We start from the raw sequence: 18,438 nt of genomic DNA, 5'->3' as shown, positions 1-18,438 counted from the left end.
CGATTGCCTAATATTTTCTCGTATTTTCTACAAAGGCTAAGTGAATGGAATTTTGGAAGTAAAACATAAAAAATAAAACTCCACATCCATCTCAGAGCTTGGCCACCTGTATCGTCACAAAGGTCGAAAATCTATTTAAATGCATATGCATATATAGACTCTTAAATTCACTATATGTTTTACTTGACCTAACACAGAAACCATTTTCACTCTGATAGCGTGAAGAAATGAAGTGTTAACATTTAGATACAGAGATTTTGGATGTATTTTTAAATGAAGCTTTCTTGTACGAATTTATGAATGGTGGTGAATGGTTACAAAAAAGAAGAGAGAGAGAGAGAGAGAGAGAGAGAGAGAGAGAGAGAGAGAGAGAGAGAGAGAGACCATAGGCGACAACCACTTCAGAAGATCAGCCCCCATTCATGATTATTCACAGCTGGCAAAGGCATCAAAGGTGACCAGGTGGTCGTGATACGAGCTTGCAAAGCCTTAAAGCCTTTGTCGAGCTCAGGGCGGCTTCGCAGCCACTCGACTGCGAGCAGCATCCGGAGTTACCTTCGCTATCGTCCTTAACTGCAGGAGTTACTGATGTCCCCGTAGGAGGATACTCGTCAGGGATGTCTGTTCACTCATAGAGACCCTGATAAGTAGATTGTCATTAAAGTGTCATTGTATGAGGTCACATTTACGCATATTGAAATAGAAATTATATATTGACAAATACATATTCACAATTTTAGGGTAGTAATTATTACATAAGAAACGCTCAGATATTCATGGTTGTTGTAAGGGATAATAATAATAATAATAATAATAATAATAATAATAATAATAATAATAATAATAATAATAATAATAATAATATTTTCAATTTGGGGAAGCAGGTATTACATAAAATCACTGAGATGTTCATGGTTGTATAATAATTATAATAATGATAATAATAATAACTTTCCTGTCGATAATTAGAGCAGATTGCACATTAATGAAATACGGTTCTCTATTTTCTGTCAGTTACATAGATATTCTTCAAGAGAAAAATAATTATATAGTACTGTTCTTAGCTTACGACAGTTCCTGCTACCAACGTCTTCCAAGAATTATGCATGCGCTTATATCTGTTTAATAATACGACCTTTTATGTATGTAGACCCTCAGGTTAAGGTAATAAGTCGCGATAAAATGATGAAGCTGTATTTTTTTCATGAAACGCCATCATCACCCATCGGTTGTTTACTATTTAAAACAATAATTAAAGTGTTTTGCTCTCCATTGGCTGGTGATAATGGATATCATATGATCTTTAAATACTATTATTTAAACTACAAAATGCATCTTGGTCTTTGATGTACACTAGTACTGGATAAATGTATTTTCCCCTTCTGTACCACAATTAACCTTTAAATAACACTTCTTCTGATTTAAATTGAAGGGAATGATTTGTGTCTGCATGTTAATGTATAAAATAATCAACAGGAGTTTTGAATAACACCTGAGAAAACGGAGAAATCCATCTCTCTAAATTAAGCTTGTTTTTATTTATGTTAAATTTTCCCAAATCATTACATGATAACACAAAATATTTAATAAAAAAGTATTTGTTGATTTCATATAAATTTGTTTCTGTCGGATAAAACATTCTAGCCCTTCAGCTTTAATATTTACCCAAAGATTGATGGAAACGTCCAATAACAAAGATTGAATGGAAAAATAGAAAAAAAAATTATAAACATTATTTTTTTCGGAGCTCTCTTACAAAGATGACTTGTACAAAATGATTGATGGGTTAGTCTAAAAGTATTTAAGTATTTTGCTTATCATTACAATCATAAACGTTTCAATATGACAGAAATAAAAAATGAAAAGTACTCAATCGTTTTTCTTAAACTGAGATGTTTCTCAGCACTCTGCAAATCAGTGTTGAAGATTGCATTACCTGTAAATAATTCCATAAGTTAGGAAATTCTTCACACGTAGAAAATAAAGTTTTGAAAGTATAAGAAATAAATTCTGTCATGGAAATAACCTTTTCAAATATACGCCGCGTTCAGGGTATCTCGTATGTAATAAAAGAATAAAAAAACTTGGATCAAATTTTCTGGCGGTCAGAACCTCGAACTCTTTTCCAACCGGAAACCTAAGTTGAATATTTCGATAAATCTGTTGAGTCCTTAACATATAGGCTACACAAGATTCTTGACTGGAATAAGTGTCAAATCTATTTTTTTGGGCGGGAGAATACCAAAATAAGTGAGTCCTTCCACAGGAATTGTTAATGCTGACATTTAGGTGCTGTGATATAAGTGATAACCTGCTGGTCATGTGGCTAAAATCTTGCAATTAAACGTTTTAAGACTTTTTTTAAATGGGTCCTACAAAAGGATAAAAGTGTTAATTGTGCAGATGTTTCAATATATGATCAGACTCCTAATCTAAATATTCTTATTTCTGAGTGTATAATTAACAACATTTACACATTTTATGTTATAAGCAAAAAGAAAAAATCTTTTGAAATGCGTTCCAATTCACGAATAGAAACGAAGAAACATCTTATTTCTGTAGCTGTTATGGAAAGGTCAGAGTTAATATGGAATTTTGCGAAGCCATTTGTAAAGGTTAACCACTTTCGAATCTGAATTCTTGTCATTGGCCTCAAAATCAGGTGTGTTTTCCTCTTCTGTCTGTACATAAAAGAGGAGAAATAACTAAAACGATAATTCAAGATTTGAAAATTGATTTAAAGCGTTCAACTCATTAGTTCCTTATGAGGTTAAATATGCATACTTATTTTGGCTTTTGAATTCCAAGGTGTGCTTTTTCTTAAAGAATCCTCAAAGTTTTTGCATAATCTTTCCCTTTGTAAACACATTCATCGGTATTAGGGATTATAACTGCGCAAATGTTCATCGAAATAAATTGTTCAATATGGATACACTGACCTTTGTGTTCAAAGGGTACAAACATTCGGTGAAATAAATGTAACAATAAGGGTGCAGCTGGTCTTTGTTTTCTAAAGGATGATAATTAGTATCTATGATCAAAGATATTCATTCATATGACAGCAGAAAACTTTTTTTTTTTTAACCACATATATAAAAAGTGCTCTGCATGTTCCTTCGTTTCTAAAAATAAGATTCTACTATATAATACTTTAAAATGAAACGTAATTGCACATTGCAACAGTAGCTCTAGAAGTGACCAACAACAAGGCTGAGAGAGAGAGAGAGAGAGAAAACGGCTGTGATTTTTCTTCGGAACTCTCTTCCAAATAGGTATAATTTCATGTAATGGTGGCGTTAAACTCCTTCTAAGGAGAATAGAAATCTCTAGTTTCAAAGCGCAAAGTTTTGTATTTTCACTGAATATAGTATTGCTGTTTTTTACCGTTATAAACTTAACTGTAGTAACCTCAATATCTATGGCAAATAAGCAGTTCTTATCCTGACCGCCTCCCATTTCATTAAATAGGCCTAATGGCCCTGTTAAAAATCCTTAGACTGGCCTACTTTCGCATTCAGTAAAGTAAACAGTTGAAGAACATTTACATTTCAAAAGAGTATAACTGACGGACAGCAACAGATGCATTTAGATGCTTGTGCATAAAAACTTCAAAAAAAAGTCAATTCTAAGCTTGAAGTAAACAGAAATAGCCGGGAAAATAGACGATAATACATTGTTTATGACGGTCGAAAAGCATTAACTTTTTTCAAATTTAGCTATGAAATTCAAGTCAAATTTTTTTTAAACATTAACTGTTGACAAAGTATATGCCAATGCAAATGGCAATAATTTTGGTGAGTCACTAAAGAGGAATGTTGATTTTCTCTCATTGAATGATACAGGATTACGAGATGTTGAATGTTTTTAAAAAGTGAAGCACTAGAGAATTAAAGCAACTATAAATATAAGGTAAAATGATGCCTTTCTAAAATGAACTTAAGATAAGCTTAGAGGAGAACTACCTGTAACAACAAGCTGCCAAAATTAAATATATGTTTGAATGATCTTATTATTTGAAGTTAACGTTGTAATATGTTGTTATCTTTCCGCATCCTGATCCTGTTAGGGAGGAGAAAGTTTGAAAACTTTCACTCACAATTATTTTGGGGAGAAAGGAATACCTTTTGCTTCAGTTCTATTTTATTTCAGGTGGAAAATATAAAAATTTCAAGAAAGGGACGACCTGTTAAAATTAATATATATACGCGCCTGCACTTGAAATAAATAAAAAAACATTTTTAATCTTCACACACTATACGATTTTATAAAGATTCTTTATGCACCGAAAGATATTCTTTGCTAGGCAGTGTACAGTGTGTGCTATTCATAACTGCAACAGAATCGCGAATAAAAACTGCTAATTAATACACTGTTCCAGAGCCTGATATCAAGACGCTGTTTGTTGATGAAATAAGTGCTCGTTCTGTACACATCTGGCACGTGTTCCAGTTATTATTATGCTCCCATCATCATTTATAAAGATCACGATTGATTTTTCTGGCAATATTATGCATACAAGTTAGAACAAAAGTCAGTGCTTTATCATATTCAATGTACTTGTATAAGCTGTTAATTGAATGCGAAATATGCTATTCTTGTTTAACAAATACTCGGAATTCTATTCGAAACCTTTAATTCTCATTGCCTATTGATATTCATGGTATTTCACATATCAATTGTGGCCACAGCGCTAGACAACATATTTGTATCACCATTGCATTTAATGCTATCCAAGTTGAAACAGTATCGACATGAGAGAAGGAAACAATCAGAGAAGGGATGTATGAGAGGAGGAAAGCATCATGAGAGGAATCCACAAGAGAAGGAAAGCATGAGAGGACGGAATCATTAGAGGAGGAAAGCATGAGAGGAGGAAAGCATGAGAGAGGGAAATCATGAGAGGAGGAAATGATAAGAGGAGGAAAGTATGAGAGAGTAAAATAATGAGAGGAGGAAAGCATAACAGGAGGATATGAGAGAGGGGATGAATGAGAGGAGTAAAGTATGAGAGAAAAAATGTATGAGAGGAGTATAGTATGAGAGAAGGAAAGTATAAGGAAAGGAAAGCATGAGAGAGGTAAGCCATGGACTTTTCTTCCCACGTAGTTCTGTATTTAAATTTTTGCTTAACTGAGAGAAACATTTAAGATTTAGAATTATTCATGACTGATGCTTAATATATTCTAAAGGTTCAATTTCAGACTATATTACGGTGGCATAACCTTTAACCAGTTTACCATTCAAGCACACAATCATTTTGAGTTGATGTTCAGTTATATCAATGATTTTTGCACTGGAAACCAAAGAGTTCAGCAGGTAAACAACAAAGGTCTCAATGTGGTAAGGATGAATAATGCAGATGAATTTTCTCTGTACTCTCATCTTAAAGGCCTCTATGTAACTAATGAAGCTTTGTTAGAATGGGCGTGGTTCGTTGCATAGGGAATCATTCATTACTAATTATGAGATATTATTAGATAAGTCTTGTAATTACCTAATTAAGTATTAGTGCAATAGCCACTAACTGTTTTTAACTTTGAAATTTTTCACTACACTTTTTTCTTTTTTCTTTCATTTGTTTCCAAATTTTCCAGACTCATTCTTGATGACGACATTATATTTGGTTTTAGGCCTTCGGAGAGAGAAGCTTATTTTCTTGGTACCAGGTTTAGAAGTTGTTAATGACATATAGTTTTCAGTAAATCAGCTCGTCATTTTATTAGCAAGCTCTTAATTTTCCATGTGGGAAATGTCCTTTTTTTTTCTTTTTTTCTTTTTTTTTTTTTTTACTTATCATGGACAATTACACAAAGATTTTTCAAACCTGACCCGTTATATCTTTGCTCTATACGACGGTTTTATATACATTATTCGATCTCTATATTCATGTTTTGACAAGAATTGCCCACTTATTTTTGTAACTATCTGATGTCCTGGTGACACCGTACAGCTCAGCAAAACTTATCACCTCTTATCGGTAAATTTTCAACATATTCCGTATTAATCTAAGTATTTCTTGCATAACCATGAGCCGCTGTATAAAATGTCAAGGGCTATACGATACAAGTTATAAAGCACAAACAATTTTCACCATCGTTATTTGGAGTTTCTACCATAGCTGGAACGAAATTCTCGGCCATACAAAAAAACGCCTTGAGCATCATTTTTTTCATGATAACTTACAAAATTAAAACACCTAATGACGACTTTCTATTCTTAAACTTCTGAACGCCTATCTGAAAATGTCAAAACGGCCGCCACTCGAGACTCCCTTAAAGTTGGCGAAACGAAAGTCGCCCTGCATTCAAATCACGACAATGTCTGTCAGTTGGAACAACACTACACCGTCCCAGGGGATTCTGCAATCTCGTTGAAAGGCTATCTCGCATCCACTCCTTTTCGTACCCTAAGGGACAAATTGACCAGCTCTAGGGTAAAGGGAAAAGAGAATAAAGCTAAACGAGCGTAACCACCATCGGAATGGGTTTTTGTTGACACCTGTGGCCATAGAAAAAGAAAGTCTATCATCGGGGAACAGATTACTTTTAACTATGTGCGAGGAAGGTAGCAACTCTTTTCTGGAAAAAAGGAAAAATACTTTGTAGCCAGCGACATTTTACCGTGATTGACTCTTGGTTAAATGGGCGAAAAAAATTGCCAGAAGTAAACTCCAGCGAATATATATATGTATATACATATATATATATATACTATATTCTATATTCATAATATATGTGTATTATATATATTATATTATGTATATATATATAGTATAATATATATATAATAACATATATATATATATAGATATATATATATATATATATATATATATATATATATATATCTGTATATATGATTTGCGTAATTTTTCTGTAATGCTGTTTCATGTTTATTAGTTCTTCGAGTTTTTTTTGTCGTCTGATAGTTTTTGGACAAATGATGTTTACGAACAATAGAAATACAAATGTAAAATTAAGAGCGTTATTTTTAATAATCGTGTGAGATCATCAAACTAGTGGGAAAAAAAGTTTGTGGAAAGTTTGTGTACGAATTTTATTTTTGGGGAGAGGGTTTGTGGGGTAGTTCGAGAAGGGAAAGGGTGCAAAAAAAGTTATAGAACGATGGAACAGATAATATTGCAGTAAGAAAGGCTTTTATATGAAAAAGGTACGATGCTTGCAAATGATAGGTGCCAATTGGGTTACACATGAGACTCGATTGCTTTATTGAGTGTTTTGTGCAGCCTTTCAAAGCCCCTAAGAAAATGTGGGATTCTCTTATATGGAATCCACACATTCTTTTATATTGAGATGCACGTAGTATATCTGGTTGTATGTCGCAGTTATCCAGCAAGTAAAATTTATGATAGAGTTTTTGCCTGACACTTACAGCCAATCACAGTGATATTGGAAGGGAGAAAAATAATAAGATTTTTAAGAAGAAAGAGGATTTACGATTGCGACACAGAAGGTAACATCTTTAGCGGAATTAGAAATAATTCTCTTTCTTCTTCTTCTTCGTCTTTCTTTTTCTTCGTTCTTCTTCTATTCTTCTTTTTCTTCTTTTTCTTCTTCTTCTTCTTCTTCTTCTTCTTCTTCTTTCTTCTTCGAGAGAGAGAGAGAGAGAGAGAGAGAGAGAGAGAGAGTGAGAGCCAATTTAATTTTGTATTCAGCAAATAGGAAACTATTTTGTTCAATCTAAAATCCGTTTTTACATTTTCTTATTTTTGTATACGAAAATATTTTGTTATTATGTCTACATATGAACATATAATTGTTCACTGAAGGTTAAGGCGGGTGGCATAAATCTATATATATACATATATATATATATATATATATATATATATATATATATATATAGTATATATATACATATATATATATATATATATATATATATATATATATATATATATATATATATATATATATATATATATATATATATGTGTGTGTGCGTGTGTGTGTGTGTGTGTGTGTGTGTGTGTATATCTGAATCATGAAAGTTTGTAACGTGATAAATCCATAAATAATGGTATAAGCCACGAGGGAAAAATAAACAACGGACTTTCCGCAAGATCGGATTATAAAGAGATTAGTACCTAGAATCCGACACACCTGGAAGGTTACTCATCTTCCAGGTGTGTCGGATTCTAGGTACTAATCTCTTTATAATCCCTATCTGTATGTTATACAACCTTTCTTGTATTGTCAATTCCTCATGTAAGTCAGTTCATCTGCTAAGTATAGGACGTTGAACGTCGAAAGATCTTGCTGAAACTCCGTCGTTTATTTTTCCATCCTCTCATATGCCCCTTATATGTATATATATTATATATATATATATATATATATATATATATATATATATATATATATATATATATATATATATAAGGGTGTCGCCTTGCAATTGTTTGACTAATTGGTTATTTTCTGACCTGCAATGATATTCGCAAGTATCGGTTGGTATACATCACAGGTATAATTTCATGTAATGGTGGCATTAAACTCCTTCTAAGGAGAAGAGAAATCTCTAGTTTCAAAGCGCAAAGTTTTGTATTTTCACTGAATATAGAATTACTGTTTTTTTACTGTTATAAACTTAACTGTAGTAACTTCAATGTCTATGCCAATTAAGCAGTTCTTATCCTTAATGCCTCCCATTCCAGTAAACATGCCTAATGACCCTGTAACAAATCCTTAGACTGACCTACTTTCGCATTCAGTCAAGTAAACAGTTGAAGAACATTTACATTTCAAAAGAATGTATCTGACGGACAGCAAGAGATGCATTTAGATGCTTGTGCTTAAAACTTTAAGAAAAGTAAATTCTAAACTTGAAATAAACAGAAATAGCCGGGAAAATAGACGATAATACATTGTTTATGACGGTCGAAAAGCATGAACTTTTTTTCAAATTTAGTTATGAAATTCAAGTCGAATTCTTTTTAAAAAAATTAACTGTTGACAAAGTATATGCCATTGTAAATGCCAATAATTTTGGGGAGTCACTAAAGAGGTATGTTGATTTTCTCTCATAAAATTATACAGGATTATGAGATGTTGAATTTTTTTATGAAGTGAAGCACTAGAGAATTAAAGCAACTATAAATATGAGAATAAAGTGATGCTCTCCTAAAATGAGCTTAAGATACGCTTAGAGCAGAACTACCCTTAGCAACAAGCTGCCAAAATTAAATGTTTGAATGATTGTATTTGTTGAAGTAAAAGTTGTAAGAAAATCATCCTTTAACTGGTGATATGTTGTTATCTTTCCGCATCCTGATCCTAGTAGGGAGGAGAAAGTTTGAAAACTTTCACTCACAATTATTTTGGGGAGAAAAGAATACCTTTTGCCTCAGATCTATTTTATTTCTGGTGGAAAATATAAACATTTCAAAAAGGGACGACCTGTTAAAATTAATATATATACACCTGCACTTGAAATTGAAAAAAATATGTTTAATCTTTATAAACTATACGATTCTATAAAGATACTTTATGCACCGAAAGATATTCTTTGCTAAGCGGTTCTCTATCTGCTTTTAATAGGTTGATAGTTGATGAAAGTTACCTAGGTTATTTTGCCTAAAATGAAGATATGATGACTGCTTAATAAAGTATAGGTCGAAAGATGTCTTTTTTTCAAGGCAAATCCCATTCTTAGAGCTTCAGTGCAGTAAAAATTTTATACGAAAGGTCAGATTTAAATCCAACGACATAATCTTGGGAAGGCTGGAGATGATGCAACCGTTTCCATCTCGCATTTGATTCCCCTGAGATCTTAATAGTTCACAATGCAAATAATACATTGTGTGTGATTATTTTCCAATAACAACCTTTTCTTGTGAAGGACTTTCGTTATTGTACGTATCTATTAGCTAAAGACAATTAGTGAAACATAGGAATACCTTTTTCCTAGACCAAATGGCGATAAAGAATCCTGGGTTGGACACGGTAGTATGAGGGGTATCATCAGTGACTGATTTTTTTTTTTTTTCATCTAAGACGTAATATATTTAAACATGGAACTAGAATTAAACATATGCTTAACCCTGTTACAACAAAAACATTTGTTATTATTGATTTATTTCATTTTCCTGGTAGCCTCTGAAGATATTCATAAAAATCTGAATGGTGTGGAAAATAAAGGTATATTTATTGTAAACTGGCAACAACACGTCTCACTGTTCCAGTGCCTGATATCAATACGCTGTTTGTTGATGAAATAAGTGATCGTTCTGTAGACATCTGGCACGTGTTCTAGTTATCATTATGCTCCCATCACCATTTATAAAGATCACGATTGATTTTTATGGCAATGTTATGCATGCAAGTTAGAACAAAAGTCAGTGCTTTATCATATTCAGTGTACTTGTGTAAGCTGTTAATTGAATGCAATATATGCTATTCTTGTTTAACAAATATTCGGAATTCTATTCGAAACTTTTAATTCTCATTGCCTATTCATACCTATGGTATTTCACATATCAATTGTGGCCATAGCGATAAACAACACATTTGTATCACCATTGCATTTAATACTATCCAAATTGAAACAGTATCGACATGAGAGAAGGAAACAATCAGAGAAGGAATGTATGAGAGGAGGAAAGCATCATGAGAGGAAACCACAAGAGAAGGAAAGCATGAGAGGAGGAAATCATAATAGGAGGAAAGCAAGAGAGGAGGAAAGCATGAGAGAAGGAAAGCATAATGAGAGGAAAGCTCGAGAGAAGGAAAACATGAGGGAAGGAAGGTATGAGAAAAGGAACATATGAGAGGAAGAAATAATAAGAGGTGGAAAGTATGAGAGAATAAAATAATGAGAGGAGGAAAGCATGAGAAGAGGATATTATGAGAGAAGGGAAGAATGAGAGGAGTAAAGTATGAGAGAAAAAATGTATGAGAGGAGTAAAGTATGAGAGAAGGAAAGCAAATTTAAATTTTTGCTTAACTGAGAGAAACATTTAATATTTAGAATTATTCATGACTGATGCTTAATATATTCTAAAGGTTCAATTTTAGACTATATTAGTGCATAACCTTAAACCAGTTTACCATCCAAGCACACAATCATTTTGAGTTGATGTTCAGTTATATCAATGATTTTTGCACTGGAAACCAAAGAGTTCAGCAGGTAAAAAAAAAAAAAGGTCTCAATGTTGTAAGGATGAATAATGCGGATGAATCTTCTTTGTACTATTATCTTGAAGGCCTGTATGTAACTAGTGAAGCTTTGTTAGAATGGGTGTGGTTCGTTGCATAGGGACTCACATATTACTAGTATGATATTATTAAATAAGTCTTGTAGTTACCTTATTAAGTAATAGTGCAATAGCCAAACGACCGTTTTTAACTTTGAAGTTTTTCTCTAAACTTTTTTTTTTTTTTTACTTTCATTTGTTTTCAAATTTTCCAGACTCATTCTTTATGACGACACTATATTTGGTTTTAGGCCTTAGGAGAGAGAAGCTTATTTTCTTGGTACCAGGTTTAGGAGTTGTTAATAACATATAATTTCCAGTAAATCAGCTCGTCATTTTATTAGCACGCTCTTAATTTTCCATGCGGGAAGTGTCCTTTTTTTTTTTTATTTACTGATCATTGACAAGTACACAAAGATTCTTCAAACCTGACCCGTTATATCTCTGCTCTAGACGACGATTTTCTAGATTTTATTCGATCTCTATATTCATGTTTTGACAATAATTGCCCACTTATTTTTGTAACTATCTGATGTCCTGGTGACACCGTACAGCTCAGCAAAACTTTTCACCTCTTATCGGTAAATTTTCAACATATTCCGTATTAATCTAAGTATTTCTTACATAACCATGAGCCGCTGTATAAAATGTCAAGGGCTATACGATACAAGTTATAAAGCACAAACAATTTTCACCATCGTTATTTGAAGTTTCTACCATAGCTGGAAGGAGATTTCTCGGCCATACAAAAAAACGCCTTGAGCGTCATTTTTTTTCTTCATGATAACTTACAAAAATTAAACACCTAATGACGACTCTCTATTCTTAAGCTTCTGAACGCCTATCTGAAAATGTCAAAACGGCCGCCACTCGAGACTCCCTTAAAGCTGGCGAAACGAAAGTCGCCCTGCATTCAAATCACGACAATGTCTGTCAGTTGGAACAACACTACACCGTCCCAGGGGATTCTGCAATCTCGTTGAAAGGCTATCTCGCATCCACTCCTTTTCGTACCCTAAGGGACAAATTGACCAGCTCTAGGGTAAAGGGAAAAGAGAATAAAGCTAAACGAGCGTAACCACCATCGGAATGGGTTTTTGCTGACACCTGTGGCCATGGAAAAAGAAAGTCTATCATCGAGGAACAGATTACTTTTAACTATGTGCGAGTGATTGACTCTTGGTTAAATGGGCGAACAAAATTGCCAGAAGTAAGCTCCAGCGAATATATATATATATATATATATATATATATAATATATATATATATATATATATATATGTATATATATATATATATATATATATATATATATATATATATATATATATATATATATATATATAAGAGTTTGTGTATATTTTCTGTTATGCTCGTTTCATGTTTATTAATTTTTTGTTACAAAAGTTATGGGAATTATTGTGTAATTATTGTTTGCAACTGTTAATTACTGTTTGGGTTTAATTGGCAGTTTATGTATAAAGGTATTTCTGTTGTTGTGGGTTATTAAGGAAGAGGTGTAAATGACCGTTTATGACTAGTTGAGTTTGTATATTACTTGTTGTTGATTGTCAATGATTATTTAAGATGTTCTCTTGGAGTATGTGTGGTTAGTTGAAGTCAAGCCCTGTAGGAGATTATTACCTCTCCACCAAAGGATCGTTGTGTGTCTGTATCTATTATATATATATATCTTTTTTTTAAGTAAAGAAGAAAAAACCAAGTCTGTGTTTCTTTACTGCCACAAGCTATCTAGGCAGTATGGAGAGTAACTTCGACTTGAAACTGATCCCTGAGTATGATGGCAGAAACGCACAATCTGTTATGGAGTGGCTGGAGAAGTTGGAGCTGGTTTGCAAGCTTCGGAAAGTTGATGATGTGGCCAGTGTGATTCCTCTGCTGCTTACAGGTGGTGCCTTTGCAGTGTACTTACAGTTACCCACAGCAGATAGGAAGAAGGTTGACAAGGTGAAAGAAGCATTGTTGGCTGCGTTTGCTGTTGATCCCTATGTAGCCTATGAACAGTTTGTCAGTAGGAAGTTGCACAGTGGAGAGACACCGGATGTCTACTTAGCTGAGCTACGTCGACTCGGATCCCTGTTTGGAGGAATTTCTGAAAAAGCTCTTGCATGTGCTTTTGTAGCTGGACTTCCAGAGAGAGTTCGTCAGATGTTGAGAGCCGGGTCTCGCATGGAGGCCCTCGATCTGGAACAGATTTTGGCTCAGGCACGGGCGGTTCTGAAAGATGACCTTCCTTCTGTTTCAGTGGAAACATGTTTTGGCGCCACAGGAAGCTTGGGTTCTGTGCCAGTAGAAACAACAGTTCAGAAATATCATGTATGCCTTGGACCAAATCACTTTGCCAGGGACTGTCTTGCTCGCAACCGAGTAAATGGTCGATTTCGGAGAAGGGTAAAGTGCTATCGGTGTGGTGGAATGGGGCACATTGCATCAGCTTGTCCGGGAAACGAGCAAGGAGAGGAGGCATCAGCACCAGCCTCCTCTCCCCAAACCCACTGAGTAAGGTGCTGCCAAGTACTGTTTTGAGTGTAGAGGGTCTTCAGTGTTGCGTGTTAGTAGACACTGGGTGTTCTCAAAGCATTGCTCATGTCTCATGCTGTAAGGCATGGAACAAGTGCGCAGTTAGCATGATAACTGTGAGTGGGCAAGAATGGGTGTGTGAAGGAATGGGCGTCGTGCACTTGCAGCTCAGTAATGAGCTACTGCCAGCATTTCTGTATGTGTAACTACTCTAATGCCCCTCGGTTTTAAATTTCTTCTCGGCATGGATGGTGTGAGGGCTCTAGGAGGAGTCACTGTCGATAGCCAAGGTGGTGTACGTTTTGGAATGGAAGACACTCTTTTTTTCTGCAGCTGCTGATGTGAAGGTGGGGGTGGATGAGCGTGATTTTAGTGCAATTTATGATCCTGTGATTAAATGTTGGACAGCTACATGGAAATGGTCTGAGGGCAAGGAGCCTGGCGTCCTGGAGAATGGAGTAAAGGCATATTCTGTACCTCAGGAGGCAAAGGACCTGTATGAATCAGAGCTACAAAGATGGGTGAATGATGGCTGGCTGCTTCCTTTTGATGAGAATAAATATGGACCAGCTAAGGGCTATTCCCCTCATGGCTGTTGTACAGCAAAATAAAAGAAAAGAAGTGCGGCCTGTACTGGACTTCAGAGAACTTGAATATGTACACTGATGCATTTACAGCAGACTCGGATGTGTGCTCAGACAAACTACGTGAGTGGCGCAGGCAAGGAGTGAATGTATCTGTAGTAGACTTGGCTAAAGCTTACCTGCAAATAAGAATCCATGAGTCTCTGGCCATACCAGACTGTATATTTCAAAGGCCAGAGGTATTGCCTGACTCGACTGGGGTTTGGCTTGAATATTGCTCCGATGGTAATGAAATCTGTTTTAAACTGTGTTCTCCTTCAGGACCCAACATTGTAAGAAAAGAAAAGGAACATCAGCTTATATTGATGAACATCTTTGTGAATGAAGATATTGTTAAGGCCAGCCGTGTAGAGGAGCATCTTAGAAATTTTGGGCTAGTAAGTAAGCCACACCAAAGACTTGCTGAAGGGGCTCGAGCATTGGGCCTGAGAGTTTTGGGGAGCAGGAGAGTCTTTTTTGGAAAGGGAAAGACTGACCTGGGCGATGCACGAAGACAATTGACTCGGCGAGCAGTGTTCTCATACTGTGGTAGACTGTTAGGCCATTACCCTGTTTGTGGATGGCTGCGAGTGGCGGTAGCATTCATCAAGAGAAGAGTCAATAAAGTCACTGAAGGATGGGACGACGTCATTAATGATGATTACATCAAAATGTGTTTGCAGGAACTTCTGGAGAAGGTTAAGAAGGATGACCCTGTGAGAGGACAGTTGAATGTCACCGGTGACAAATTCAAGATCTGGGTGGATGCTAGTTCTCTTGCGCTTGGTGTTGCAGTGGAAGTAAATGGTTCCATTGTGGAAGATGCCAGCTGGCTGCGGAAAGACGACTCTTGCCACATCAATATGGCTGAGCTAGATGCAGTCATTAAAGGATTGAATCTTGCACTGGCTTGGAAGATACAAAAGGTGGAATTAATGACTGACTCATCTACTGTGCATAGATGGATTTCAGATGGACTTTTAGGAAAAACAAAAAACAGATTGAAGACTAAGGCCGCAAGTGAAATGCTCATCAGAAGAAGACTTAGGAATAGTCTTGTGTCATTGATAGAAAAGTGTGACCTCCAGCTGTCTATTACACTTGTGTCTTCTGCCAATAATAAAGCTGACAGTTTGACACGTGTACCTCAGCGCTGGCTGAGGGACCTTGGTTCATGTCACCAAGATGCTAAACTTGTGTGTGCTTCTGTTGTCCCTGCCATTAGTGATGGAATTAAGGAGATCCATCATGCTGCTGGTCACCCGGGTGTGAGAAGAACTCTCTATTTTGTGAAGAAAGTCCATCCAGGGAGTTTACCAGGCGGCAAAAGTACAGGCTGTTGTCAAATGCTGTGAGACATGCCAGTCAATAGACCCGGCCCCAGTGAAGTGGCAGAAGGGTAGTCTGGAAGTGGATAGAGTGTGGCAGAGAGTTGGCATGGATATTACTCACTATGATGGACGGCTGTATCTTACTCTCATTGATTGTGGACCATCTCGATTTGCCATCTGGCGTCGGCACCATTTTCAGACCAGTGAGAGCATCATCAGGCAACTTGAGACAGTGTTCTATGAACGAGGAGCGCCGGAGGAACTGTTAACTGACAATGACCCTGCTTTTCGCAGCAAACTATTTGCTGACTTTGCAAAAAAGTGTTGCGTGCATCTTAATTTTAGATGTGCTTATGTTCCATCAGGAAATGGTATAGCTGAGAGATGCCATCGAACTGTTAAAGTCATTGCTGCAAGGAAAGGCTGCAGCATTGCAGAGGCTGTATATCTGTATAATTTGATGCCTCGTGATGACTGCGACTCAACGACTGCCCCTGTCAGTATGCTGTATTCTTACCCTGTGAGGGTCCGAGGAGTGGATCCATGCTCAATGAACAAAGTGGCAGTGAGTGGCCCCTACAAAGCAGGTGATGAGGTGTGGGTAAAACCATCCAACATGCGATGCAATATGCAATTTGAAAGAGGCAAGGTTACGAGAGTTTTGTCAGAACAAGCTGTTGAAGTCAATGGAGTTCCACGCCATGTTAGAGATCTTCGTTTGTGTTCTTCACAAGGATTGATATTGAGTGAGGAAACTACTGATGCTGAGGATGAGGAGCTTCTTATACAGCTTCCTGTTCATGAAGATGAGGGGGAAGAGGAAGATTCAGGCACTGTTGCTGAGTGCAACGCGATTCCAAGACATTCAACAAGAGTTAGAAGATCTAGAGTTTGTAATATATGTGAATTGTAATTCAGGGGGAGTGTGTAATTATTGTTTGAAACTGTTAATTACTGTTTGGGTAATTGGACGGTTTATGTATAAAGGTATTTCTGTTTGTTGTGGGTTATTAAGGAAGAGGTAAATGACCGTTTATGACTAGTTGAGTTTGTATATTACTTGTTGTTGATTGTCAATGATTATTTAAGATGTTCTCTTGGGAGAGTGGGAGTATGTGTGGTTAGTTGAAGTCAAGCCCTGTAGGAGATTATTACCTCTCCACCAAAGGATCGTTGTGTGTCTGTATCCATTTTATATATATACATATATATATATATATATATATATATATATAATATATATATATATATAGATATATAATGTATATATATATATCTCTTTTTTTTAAGTAAAGAAGAAAAAACCAAGTCTGTGTTTCTTTACTGCCACAATTATAGAGCGTTCTTTTTAATAATCGTGTGAGATCATCAAACTAGAAGCCAAAAAAAAAAAAAAAAGAGTTTGTGGAAAGTTTGTGTACGAATTTTATTTTTTGGGGTTTAGGGGGTTGGGGGAAAATTCGAGAAGGAAAAGGGTACAAAAAAGTGATAGAACGTTGGAATAGATAATGTTGCAGTAAGATAGGCTTTTATATGGAAAAGGTACGATGCTTGCAAACGATAGGTGCCAATTGGGTTACACATGAGTCTCGATTGCTTTATTGAGTGTTTTGTGCAGCCTTTCAAAGCCCCTAAGAAAATGTGGGATTCTCTTATATGGAATCCACACATTTGTTTATATTGAGATGCACGTAGTATATCTGGTTGTATGTCGCAGTTAGCCACCAAGTAAAATTTATGATAGAGTTTTTGCTTGACACTTAAAGCCAGCCAATCACAGTGATATTGGAAGGGAGAAAAATAATAAGATTTTTAAGAAAAAAGAGGATTTACGATTGCGACACAGAAGGTAACATCTTTTACGGAATTAGAAATAATTCTCTTTCTTCTTCTTCTTCTTCTTCTTCTTCTTCTGAGAGAGAGAGAGAGAGAGAGAGAGAGAGAGAGAGAGAGAGAGAGAGAGAGAGAGAGAGAGAGAGCCAATTTTATTTTATATTCAGCAAATAGGAAACTATTTTGTTTGATCTAAAATCTGTTTTTACATTTTCTTATTTTTGTATACGAAAATATTTTGTTATTATGTCTAGATATTATGAATATATAATTGTTCACTGAAGGTTAAGGCGGGTGGCATAAATCTATGAAGAAAAAATTTTCACACTACCAGTAGTCATGGCTTCATATTGATCAAGAATATATCTTGTCAAAACTAGAACTGAACAGAATTTACATGAGGACTGAGAGATATAGATCAATGTACAAGGGAGGTGAACTGGTTCCCTTCGGTGATAAATGGAAATCCTTCTGTTATATATCTGTAATTTTTTTGTATTTGTTTGCGGTGAAGCTATAAGGTCAAACTTTATAAAAAAAAAAAAAAAAAAAAAAAAAGTTGTCACCAAGGGAGGTACTGCTATAAACATTGTATCGTTTTCTTTTATCAGGTCTAACGTTACTCAGTTCCCAGGAGCTTTATTGTGGCTACAACTGAAATGTGGAACAGGTAGCTCAATGCAGCTGTGGAATCTGCTGACCTACAAATGTTTAAGCGAGAATCAAATTCATTTCTGCCTCCTGCTGACGTCTCCTGAATTCAAGTGTATCGGTGTTATTTTCTATTCCCTCTGTTTATTTCTCGCCTTTTCCTGTTACATATTTCTCTCTGCAGGATGATATCCTCTTGGCGGCCTCCTGGTGACTCCGTCCATAAAGATTTCCAGCCGAAGTG

At 35.5% G+C, this 18,438-nt stretch overlaps 1 pseudogene; it reads left to right on the top strand.

The window, feature by feature from the left end:
- LOC135206809 (uncharacterized) overlaps nt 1–18,438 on the top strand; it is a 139,807-nt pseudogene that overhangs the window by 111,650 nt on the left and 9,719 nt on the right.

The sequence above is a fragment of the Macrobrachium nipponense genome, chromosome 31, assembly GCF_015104395.2.
Source record: "Macrobrachium nipponense isolate FS-2020 chromosome 31, ASM1510439v2, whole genome shotgun sequence".
In the NCBI taxonomy this organism is placed as follows: Eukaryota; Metazoa; Arthropoda; class Malacostraca; order Decapoda; family Palaemonidae; genus Macrobrachium; species Macrobrachium nipponense.
The sequence above is the reverse complement of the archived record's forward strand: the minus strand, read 5'-3'. Positions and strand labels throughout refer to the sequence as shown.